This window comes from Schistocerca gregaria, chromosome 7 (assembly GCF_023897955.1).
Source record: "Schistocerca gregaria isolate iqSchGreg1 chromosome 7, iqSchGreg1.2, whole genome shotgun sequence".
Classification (NCBI taxonomy): domain Eukaryota; kingdom Metazoa; phylum Arthropoda; class Insecta; order Orthoptera; family Acrididae; genus Schistocerca; species Schistocerca gregaria.
Genome location: NC_064926.1, coordinates 414,550,959 through 414,563,743, shown reverse-complemented (window position 1 = coordinate 414,563,743; position 12,785 = coordinate 414,550,959).

Sequence of the window (12,785 nt, the reverse complement as noted above, 5' to 3'; positions counted from 1 at the left end):
AATTCGTATATGAAGGTACCGCATGATCTAAGCCATAATTACAAGAATAAGCGGGTGGCAATAAGTTCATCTCTGCTTGTTCGTCATCGATCGGCTCGTGAACAACAGTGACCATTCTTATGCTGTATCGTTACTGCTCACGAGAAATGGTGTCTTTATGCTAACATAAAGGGAAAAAAGGAATGGTCTAACCCAAACGAAAACGTGCACGCACCCTCAAAAGTTAATGTTATGCATGTGGTGTAACAGCGACGGTGTGGATACTACGAATTGCTTCCCTGAAGTGTAACTATCACTGCTGACTTTTATTGTCAACAGCAGATACGCCTTGCAGACGCAATTCAAGAATAACGACCAGGAAGACGGCGTGAAATCTTGTTATCCACGATAACACACTCCCACATACTGTTAGACTTGACAAAATACACTATATAGGAGTTGGTCTAGGAAGTTATGCCGCACCCACCTTACCAACTTGATCTCGTGCCCTCAGATTTTTCACCTTTCCCGCTCTTTATAATACCTTCAAGACATCCATGCAGGATGAAAATGCGATCCGAACATGACTCAAAAGGTTCTTAGCCTCAATGCTACATGATTTCTACAGCTGCGGGATCGAAAAGTTATTCTAGCGTTGGCAGAATGTTGTAAATAGTGAAGGTGATTATATTATTCGTGGCCAAAGTCTCTCTTATGTTTGTCTGATATACTGATGCAACAAACCAATAATAAAGGTACATATGCTCTAACAAAAAGTTCTTTATAGGCTTTTGGCTGATTAGATACTGAACATAGTTAATGCAAGATGGACCAGGACGTTTCAGTGGTAATCCTCAGCGTCGTGTCACAGCTGCAGAGAAGACTCCAGTAAGGAGTATACCGGTTCCAAAGGGGGTTCTGAATTCAGCCCAGCGAATCTGGCTCAACTTCGTCATCGGTGTGTCACGTCCCAGATCTAACTGGCCAGGCTAAGCACGAAAACAGTACCCGAAGTCAGCAAAAGGTTCAAATCGGCACATCGGCACAAATATGCCGACGAACTACTCGTCGGACTCTGTGCCCAAGACGCTTCCGTAAGTGCTCGCCTTCCACGCCGGATGGATCTCTCACACCATCTTCTTCGCTCAGTTACCACTTCCCATCTCGCCACGGCACAATACGTCCCATTCCCCATCTACAGCTTCGAGCGAATATTTTAGTCCCCTCGTAAGAGAAGGACATTACACGACATATCGAGATACTGGCAGCAGGCCAAAGTGGCCGAGCGGTTCTAGGCGCTACAGTCTAGAACCGCGCGACCGCTATGGTTGCAGGTTCGAATCCTGGCTCGGGCATGGATGCGTTGGATGTCCTTTGGTTAGTTAGGTGTAAGTACTTCTATGTTCTAGGGGACTGATGACCTCAGAAGTTAAGTCCCACAGTGCTCAGAGCCATTTGAACCAGTTTGAGGTACTGGTCCCTAGAATTCGAAAGCCGTCACGAACAATCCGGCCACGATTCACTCTCTTAAATTCTGATGCTAATACTGGATCCTTTTTCTCTTCTGAATCGACTCCTGATTCTACTTCTGTCACATTAGACAAATATTCTCCCTCATAGTGGCCTTCAGTATACTCTTCCCATCTATCGGGCCTCTCCTCAGCTTTTGACAGAGCAATTCCCGTTGCACTCTTAATGTCACGACCCTTGCTTTTAATTTCACCGATGGCTTTTCTGACTTTCCTGCATCCTGAGCCATTCCTTCCTGCTATCATCTCTTTTTCAGTTTCTTCACATGTTTCATGCAGCCATTTCGTCTTATCTTCGCTGCATTTTCTTTCTTTTTCGTTCCTCAGCTACTTAAATTTCTCTATTCCTGAATGTCACGGAACATTTTTGTACGTTCATCAATCAACTGAAGCATTCCCTCTCTTGCTCATCGATTTTTTACTCTTACCTTCCTTGTACCTATGTTTTTCTTTTCAACTCCCGTGATAGCTCCTTTTAGAGATGTCCATTCCTCTTCATCTGTACTGCCTATTGAGTTAAGCCGTGGTATTGTATCTGCAGCCATAGAGAAATACAACCATATCTCATCATTCCTTACTACTTTCGTATCACACTTCTTTGTATACTGTTTCTTCCTACCTAATATCTTAAACTGCAGCCTGCTCTTCATCACCACTACATTGTGATCTGAGTCTATATCTGCTCCTGGGTTCGCTTTACAATCCAGTATCTGATGTCGGATTTTCTGTCTGAGCATGATGTAATCTAACTGAAATTTTCCCATGTCACCCGACCTCTTCCCAGTATACCTCTTCCTCTTACACCTCCTCCTCTTGTGATTCATGAACAGAGTAGTTGCTGTTACGCAATGAAATTTATCACAGAACTCAGTGCCCATCCTGCCCTATAAATCCGTTCTGCCAGCTATATTTACAATGTGTCCAGCCCCACCTTCCTCATGAGTGTCTTCATTGAATCTCCCTACACTGTCGACTCACCCAGGAGCCATTATTTATAACCGTTGACGCTTCCCATTCCTCTCTCCAGTCCTGCTGGTGCCAAAAGTGCCTTGACTACAATGATCTTCTTACCTCCACGTGTAACAATGCTCCCACCATCTCCCATTGTAATGGTTCTCATGTTCGCAACAGTATCCCAACCTCACCTATCCCTGCTTTATGTTATACATATAATGTGTTGTTCCCCACCTATTCCTCTAAATGTAAGGCAAAACCCCTCCCAGCAAACCAGAACTCACTGTCCCTGTTCGCCCCATTCATCCACACCTTCACCACAACAATTCTCTGGCCACCCACCACAGCTGAAGACATCTGCTTCGTTACCATCGTTTTTCAGAACATCTACCCCTTCCAAATGCGACGCGCACTCCAGCAGGTTATCCTCGCCGCCATTTCCATTTTGTGCCTCAACACCTGTGCCAAGAACAGTTCACCTTTACCTACCTCGTCACCCTTGCCTAAGCACCTCCCGCCCTCTTTTTTCCCTTCCTCTCTCTCCATAATGGCGCGACGACGGTGTCAGCTTCTTTATCAAAACATCGGCTCCTTCCCTGCCATACTGCCTCTGTTTGTGCTTACCCTAACCCAGCACCAGGGTGACACCTTCTTCCTCAACAGTCCTCCAAAATCTCCCTGTCGTCCACACTTCTAATTATGTCCTTCACTGCACCAATAATCCTCTCTCCTTAGCGTGAGCTGGGGTCTTTATTGGCCAACGTAGGCATATCCCTATCCAGCCACAACACTTGCTCATTGATTCTACAGAATTTATACTCAACATGTTTTTCCTCATGGTCGCCGTCATTTGTGCCACCATATACGTTCATCCTGTTGTTCCCATGCCCAATGACATCCTGTCCCACATTGACGGCAGTTTCTCCATTTACGTTATTTCTGCAGCCCGTAATATTCACAGCCATAACCTTTAAACGATCTGTTGGTGGCATCAGTACCTTTCTACCATCCAAGTTTATCCTGTAACCCTCCCTCAGTATACTTGTTGTGAAAGTATCTCCACCTTCGATACCGTCCTCCCTTCCTCCAAACTCCTCAGGCGTGTCTCTGCGGAATTCGTAGATCCCATTGGCAGTGAACGCTTCCCAGTCCTTCTCACCATCTCTTTGTCATTCTCCTTCACGCAGCTTCCTGTCCTGTCACCCCTCCCAAGCCCATTCAGATCTACCACCGTTGAATCGCAATCATCTGGTTTTCTTCAAGAGGGAGAGGGTAAGAGGTCACGGCTTCCTTCCCTGTGGTGGCACTACCACCAGGGATGGCCATAATGCCTGCTATAATTGTTTCAGTCCTACATTTACGTATTTAGGCGCTACTTGAACACTTAAATATTTATTTAAGGGTGTTACACTGAGTACAACCCCAAATAATGTCATTCATAATAATTATTTGCTTGTGAGATTTTCTAGTATTTTTTCTAACACGTTTTTTCTACCTGATCAGGTTAGTTTTGTCTATTTAATTTGAAATGTTAACTGTCTGTTATTTGCTTAGCCGCAAGCGTTTAGACATGAAAACAGCATTGTGGCGTTGAGTTTGAGAGTCAGACACAAATCTGTGTGATGTATGTGTGTGTGTGTGTGTGTGTGTGTGTGTGTGTGTGTGTGTGTGTGTTTTGTATAACAATATTGTGATACTTCGTGTAAACATTAAACGTTTTTGTTTCACTGACGTATGTTTGGAGACATTTTAGATGATTGTGACTTTCGCCAAGCATCATATTTGTGGAAAATTAACTTGACGCTCTGTCGTGTCTGGTACTACAGCCAAAGTGTGAGCATCTACAACTCCACCCATCCATTTGTGAATACTAGCAACACGAACATAAATCAGCAATTGATTTTACTTCTTGTTTTTCAAGTTTTGCAGGACACTGGTTAAAGTAAACCTGATCGTCAGCGACTACATGTTACTAATTTGTTAATTTCACGTGAAAGTAAATTGAGGTTTTTGTCTACTTACGGAGAGAAGGTTATGTACTCTTTCTCACATAGCGAATGGTCTATAATATCCAATGGAATTCGCAGTTGTAACTGGCGAAACAGTCCATGAAACATTGTTTTGTTTTCAGTACCGAAAACATAGTTGACAATATCATTTAACCTAGTATAATTTTACGCAGTTCAGGTAGAGGTCACATATTTTCTGTGTGTGTGTGTGTGTGTGTGTGTGTGTGTGTGTGTGTGTGTGTGTGTGTGTTGGGGGGGGGGGGGGGAGAGGGGGGGCTTACTTAATTCAGTGGCAAACTTCTTTCACGTCCGCGGAAATAGCTCAACAAAATGCCATTTTTAATCATAATTTTAATATTATGCCGATTATATTCAGAGATGCATAGTACACAAACATGTCTTTTACTTCCACGTGGATAATGCTACTTGACATGAAGTTTTAAGCCGCGTGGGGTTGCCACCAGGTCTGAGGTGGCTTGTCACTGGTCACACGGCTCCTCTCGTCGGAGGTTCGAGTCTTCCCTCTCGCATAGGTGTGGGTGTCGTTAGCGTAAGTTACTTTATGTTAGATTAAGTGGTGTATAATCGTAGTGACCGGTGACCTCAGCAGTTAGGTCCCATGGGAACTATAGAGGTCGGAGGATCCGGGAGGTGCTAGGCTCCACTAAGGACAAGCTGTATTACACACTGCAGGAGTGTACAAAGTGGAATGCGAATGTGGAGAGGTATACACCGGCTAGACTGGCAGGCCAATAGCAACGCGCATTCGGGAAAACGAGCGCTATATTCGCCTGGGGCAACACAACAAATCTGCAGTGGCAGGACATCACCAAGATTGCGCAAAAGAAATAAAATTCAGCGAAGCCTATGTGTTGGCAAAGCAGCTGTTAATGACGAAACGCGAAATCAGACATGCTATCGAAATACTGCAAGAACAGCCCCGGTAGCTGAGTGGTCAGCGTGACGGAATGTAAATCCTAAGGTCCCGGGTTCGATTCCCGGCTGGGTCGGAGTTTTTCTTCGCTCAGGGACTGGGTGTTGTGTTGTCCTAACCCGACGGGAGGCCCTAGCCACACGACATTTCATTTCAGACTGCAAGAACATGAATAGAGACGATGGACTCAGGCTTGCCCAATCTTGGCTCTCAGCAATCAAAGCCCAAAAGCCCGCACTGTCACCCTCCCCCCCCCCCCCCCCCCACCCCGTGGCCGATGTCCAGCATTTGGTAAACAGGAGCCAAATTCTCATTTGCCGGTGACTACCAATTGTAGCACATAATACAAGAGCCAACAGACGTTACGCTCTGCATCCACCACAATAACCTATTAAAATAAAGTTCCTTCTCCTCCTTCCTTAAGTGAACTATCTTTTCTAAAATTATAACGGAATGGCATGCACAATGAACAGCAATATCAAAATATAAGGCACACTGCACAGCTGGAACCCACCAGTAGACCCAGAAGAAGGCCGCTGCAAGCGTGGTCGAAATGTGGGTTTTTCCGCAGCAGTAGTTTTTTACAATGTGACGCGGTATCATACTCAGAAAATTTTTATGTCAAGCAACAGGTAATTCCAAACAATTCAAAATAAAGTGGAAAAAGAACCTTATTAGCAACTTTGTATGTTTTCTGAATTTCTAGATTCGGGGAATAAATTGATCTTTCACGTAGCCGGTAGCAGTTCGCTGTATATCTAATTCACATGTAGAAATGTACTATGGACAGGACTGAGTATACAGAGATACAGGTAGGTACTTTAATTGAAAAATATCAGTGGAATGTATTCAATATCAAGCTGCTAATTGAATATAAACAGTAGCTGTTTGGTGTAGCTGAGGAAGCAACAGCTTTCTTTTTTCCTAGATGGGATTTCTTTTCGTTTGACTCTGTTAAATTACAAGTCATCAGCTCATAAAGCATTTAGCCAAATAGTGGATGTTTATCTATAGTACTATATAGAGGTTAATGTTCTATGATCCTCATTTATATCTACATTTAAAACATACCCCGCCAACCGCGGCAACTTTGAAAACATATTTCGCAAACCACTTTTGCCACTAATAGTCATTTTCTTACCTGTTCCACTTACACAGAGCGATAGGGAAAAAGACTCAAAAATGCTCTGTGCGAGCATTTATCTCTATCAACTTATTTTCACGGTCCTTAGACAACGTGTACGCCGTCGGCAGTAGAATCGTCCTTCAGTCGCCCTCATTTGCCGGCACTCTGAATTTCCGTAGTAGTGTCTTATGAAAAGAGCGTCTTTTTCTCTCGAAGAATTCCCATTTGAGTCCACGAAGCATCTCCGTATTGCTTGCATGTTGATCAAACTTGCCGATAACGAATCTAGCAACCCTCCTCTGAATTTTCTCAATGTCTTCCTTTAATCCGACCTGATGGGAATCCAAAGCACTCGAACAGTATTCTAGATTGGGTTTCCCTAGCGTGCTAACTAGTGTTCTAAGCCCCGTCTCCTTTATGGATGAACTTCAATTTCCCACAATTTCCCAAACTTCTCCTTATAAAACGAAGTCCTACTGCCAACCTGACATGCTCAGTCCATTTCATATTGCTTTGTAACGATATGCGTAGATACTTAATCGAAGTGACTGTGTGAAGCTGCTCCCTACTAATGATGTATTCGAAAGTGACGGGATTGTTTTTTCCTGCTCGTCCGCATTAATTCACATATTTCTACATTTGTAGCTGGCTGCCTTTTACCACACTAACTAGAAATATAGTCTGTGTTATCTTGTATACTCTAACAGTCACTCAACAACCGCACATATCGTATAGCGCAGCGTTATCAACAAAGAGCCATAAATTGCTGCTTACCCTGTTTGTCAGGAAATTTTTGTATTCAGAGCATAATCTTCCCTGGGTCACTCCAGGTGATACCCTGATTGTCATAAATACTTGCCATCCAAGATAACGTACTGTCCTATTACTTCAAACATCTTCCAGACATTCACTCACCTAGGAACCAGATTTTCATCAACAGTCTATGGTTGAGCAGAGCGTCAAACGCTCTCCACAGTCAAGGCATGTGGACTTTGCCTATTGACCTCCATCCGTGGTTCCCAGAAAATCAACTAAGGAGAGGACTGGCTGACTTCCACACGAGCGATGCTTTCTAAATCGGTGGTGATTTTTGGACAGAAGCTTTTCTTCATAAGAAAATGTGTAATACTAATAAAAATGTTCAGACGAGTGTGAAATCTTATGGGACTTAACTGCTAAGGTCGTCATTCTCTAAGCTTACACACTAATTACCCTAAATTATCCTAAGGACAAACATCTAACATTCTGCGTGGTGTCTGTTTGTTCTATATCGTGTCTCCCTACCACTTTCGCGCAACCACGCTCTGAGCGTGTTTTTTAGGGAATTGACTAGTTTGAACCTGGGACCTGTTGCTGGTAAGGAGACGCCAGACCACACATCACATGTAGAATTCAGAAGAGTTCAGTGAGACTAGCGATGATATAACCAAATAATTAATGATTTCAGCGTCAGCTCCACTGCACTCCCTGTAAAAGAATCTTAATACTAACTAAATTTAGTGGAAGGGGTTCAAAGCTTTCCTATTTTTAGTTATCTGGTAAAATAACGTCGAAAAAGCAGTTAAGTTTACCATTGGAAATTTTATTCTACTCACAAGACATTGTTTATAAATTGCACTACTGGTAAAAGGAAATGTTTTAATGCAGGATGGTAAGAACCAACTGCGTTCAACAAAAATGTGAACGAATATTCCCTGAATGGGTTTCCAAGTTTTACAACGGATGGAAGGATGACCTATGCCATATCACATCTATAATCTAGGTATAAATTAAGTTTCACAAAAGAGAAAACTATCAAAATGGTCTACAGTGACCCTCAATTATCTTTAATTACTTATCCAACTCGTCGTAAATTACAGTGGCTGATGTGGCTTCTCAATAACTATATAACAGAAAAATCATCGCGTTTCAGATTTTTTCTTCAAGTGGCAAATGTGAACACCATGAGCTTTAATTGACGATCGACACTAGTATTACGCAAAAATGGGGTGTGACAGATGAGACTTCTGCTGTTCTGAGTGAAGCTTTATGCGCTGTTATGCGGCATCTCGTGCGTTCATTACCTTGTCAGTGTTCGTCAGGGGGCGGCGGGCAGTACAGCTCAGCTCACCTCGCCGTCTCGCAAGCAACTCTCCCCTAACTTCTGCTTACTACAGTTTACCGAAGCTGCTTTAAAAAAAACTATCTGGCTGTGTTTTCATCTGACCAATCAGGGTCTCAATGTTAACCTTAAGCTCCGCCTACAAAAATTCTGTCTATCCAATGAGAAACGTTATACTTTTCGTGGTGGGGCAACGTTTTTAAAGTTTGCAACGTAACAGAGACGCGAAAAAGTCTCACGCTCAAACTTGCAGCTGGTGTAGTACTTTTAGCATTATCGTAAGATCTATACTGTTCTTCTGGAGGGCTCTCTCTCTTAACATGGGCTGGGGGTGGTCCTAACGTAACAGAGACGCGAAAAAGTCTTACGCTAAAACTTGCGGGTGGTGTGGCAGTTTTTGTGTTATCGTAAGATCTATACTGATTTTCTGGAGGGCTCTAGCTTTTATCATGGGCTGAGGGTGGACCGAGCCTTTTAGCTGGCGACGTGGATGTCCGTCCCGTATCGTAGGACCTTCAGCATAACGCGATTGTGCTCTCGCTTCTGTTCTCGGAACTGCGTCTGTCTCACTGGTGGGAAGGTATGACATGCATTTAGGCATTCTTGTGTTAGACTGTGGTATTCCGTTTGCTCACTCGTTACTCGTATTACTTTGGTTAATTTAATGTCACGATTTATTCGGAGCTATGTGACATCCTACTGGATTTGCTTATCATGTCAGGGTTTTGATGGAAGGTGTTGAATTTGCCTAACACCTTACAAACACACACACGCATGCCCGAGGGAGGTCTCAAACCTCTGCTGGGACGAGCCGCACAGTCCACGACTGCAGCGCCTTACAGAGCTTTTTTTTTTTACTTAGACCACTTTTTTCACGAGTGATTCTGAACAAAATATTTAAAAAAAATCTCTTCGTGTGACATGGAAGTTCCGGAAGCAAGGTAATAGTAAATAATAATAAGAAACCAAGTGACTTTTAATTTTCTTCTGTTCGTTCTCGTTCAAGGTGTTGTAGTGGTTCCACATATTTAACCAACACCCATTCTTTCAAAAATTATCTTCAGCATGTTGCCATAGTGCTTCTTGTTGTTGAGATACGTGCTGATTTTTGCATATTCACACTTCATGTAAACGCGGAATTCTATATCGTTGTCCGACCCAAGTGTGTGGAAGACTTAACTAACATACTTTCCCAGTAACCAGCTAATGGCGTTGGTTTTTAATTTCGGAAAGTATGTCATGTTTGGTCTCAGGAGGAGCGGTGGCGTTATATATCCCGTCGAGGATCTGGTGAGAAATGCAATTTGTTGGCTGATTCAATTCCAGTTATGCACATTGCCACCACAGGTAAATCTGTGGATGAGTGCATCTGCCAGATTGCATTATCCAAAAAGGTTTGTGTGGCTTAAACCGATCCCATATAGTCTCTCGTTGGTGCTGATAACATTGTTAACTGTTTTGTACCATGCGGAAATTCCGTCTGTAGATAGGCCGGCATAGTTGATGTTCCACCATACAGCTTTTCAGTCACAGTTCGGGCATTTCGTTTCAATTGAGTTTCTGCCCTCACTTAACTTCCTTTCAAGTATGATGTCGCGCGCTGTGATACATGTGTTTCTTCTGATTTCGTTTCTAAGATAACTTGCTTCGAGGAAAAAGTTCCTCACAAACTGCAGACGGGCATTAATCCTTCGAACATCAATCGGTGCTTGCAGGCTATGGGGTGTCACAGCCTCTAAGAGCTTTGCAGTTATACATTGCGCAAGTTCTCTGAGTATATGGAAAGTCCGTTTGAGGAACAGAGCAGTCGCTTCATTGCGAATATCCACCAAACCGACGCCCCCGTTTCTGACATCCAGTATAATGGTAGTCGCACCAACCCTGAATATGTCTCCTCGCCATAACTAATTGGTAACAGTGGACATGATCCCTATCGCTACTAATTTAGAGATTGGAAATACCTGAGCAGTGAAATACGCTTTAGACAAAACGCAGGAGTTGATGAATCTGACTTTTTGCACCAGGTCCATTGTTCGATGGATGTTCTCCATTACAGCACCATGAACTCTCCTCCTAGTTCCCGTCCAGTTAAAGGCAGCCATCCTCATCGGACATGCCATTAAGGTTATTCCCAAAGTTTTATGCTTGTTGCCTTGTTTTGCTCATGCCGGTCGGAGGTGATCTAGGCCCCGTAGATTCAATATTTTACTTTTGTTTTCAATTGTTCTCGCTCCCGACGCTAGGCAATACCTTTGGATTTCTCTTTCCAGTGTAACTGTCCCCTCCTTATTCCTTATTACAACGCCCACGTCATTAGCATAAGCTCGTATGACTGGTTTCTCACCACTCAGTGTTATGCCTGTTAATGTTGCGTGGACAGTGCGGAGGAAGGGCTCTAAAGGTACGGGAAATAAAAACACAGATAACGGACTGTCCTTTGGAACCCCTCGCCTTATCTGTATGGGTTTAGAAGTTTGGCCATTGATTGCTATTTTCGCATTGATACCTGTTGCAACATTTCTTAGCATGTTGACTATCTGAGGGTGGAAAGCCATTCTTGACAGCATCGCAAAGAGGTATCTATGACTAACGCGGTCAAAAGCTTTGTTGAAATCTATAAAGATTAAAGCACATTTTATACTTGTCACTGAGGTAATTGCAATGACGTCTCTGTATGCACATAGACTTTCGAATATCGTTCTGGTCTGAGAACAAGGTTGATGATGAATCAGTATTTTGTTGGATAAGGCAGAGAGTCTTTTGTTGATAATACGCGAAATTATTTTGTAATCAGAATTTAGTAGCGAAAGAGGCCGAAAATTGTTTAAGTTGGTTTTGCCTTTACTCTTAGGAATAAGTACTATTTTACTTTCCTTAAACTCTGCAGGGACCGTTTTTCCGTTCAGGACCTCATTTGCCATGGAAGTGATCTTGTCCCCAATTATAGACCAGTAGCGGGCATAACACCCCACAGGGAGGCTATCAAGTCCCGGAGGTTTTTTGATAGGTGAGTTACGCACTGCCTCCTGCACTTCATCTTTAGTAATAGGTGACAGGATGTCAGCGTTGTCTGTTCCCGACAATTGTAGACCTAAAATAGTGAGAACGTCCTCGAGAGCTGCATCTTCTACTGTGATAGGGGCATATAACGATTCATAGTACCTGTGGACCTCGTCCAGTATTACTTTCTGGCATGTGAGCCTCGTCTGGACTTCATCAATAAAAGTTTTACGTCTGTTTTTAGCCTGCCGCACTAACTGATACAGAGAAACTGTTCCATCTGCTACGACTGACGTGGCTTTCGATTTAATTTTTAGTCCCTCCATCTGTTGCCGTTTAATGCTTAATAACTTGGCTTTCATTTTTTTTTATTTCATTCAGACGAATTACGTCATCATTGGCCTGTTGATATCAGTCTCTTAAAACTTTTTAATAAAACTCCATTGTATTCCTCAACTCCCTGTGCATCGCTTAACTAAACTGCATGACAACTTTCCGCAGCCTTGGTTTAGCCCTCCTACTCCACCAGTCAATGACTGTTGGGTGCTTGTCTACTCTTATTTCCTGTTCCAGTTCTTCGTCAGTTAAAACATAGATACTTAAATTCCATTGGCCTCTGAATCGACGGGTGGGCTGTACACTTAAATTAAAGCAAGTTAAAAGTGTACTGCGATCGCTAAAATACACAGGAATAGTTTCAACGTTTAATAAATAATTTTTCAAATTTGGTGAGACGTAAATTCTATCTAGTCTGCTGCGGGAGTGGCTGGTTATATACGTTAACCCGACTGACGTCGGATGCTGAAGTTCCCACACATCCTTAAGGTGTAGATCACTTACTAACTTTTTTATCTGTGGCGAGTACTTGAAATTGGGTTGTTGATCTTTCTGGTTTAAAACACAGTTAAAATCTCCACCTAGTATAAGAGAGCACGGATTTTTCCTCAATAAATAAATCAGTTCATCTTGAAAAAACTTAGCACGATCCAATTTGTGGGAATTTTCTGATGGGGCTTATTGGTCAAGAACTGTCACATCGAAAATTTTTATGCCTATGGCTCTTCCTGATTCTAGTCGTTCGATTTCAGTCACCGGAATGCCTTCCCTTATAAGATGGCTGTACCGACATTGGCTTCCGTAGAAACATTAACAA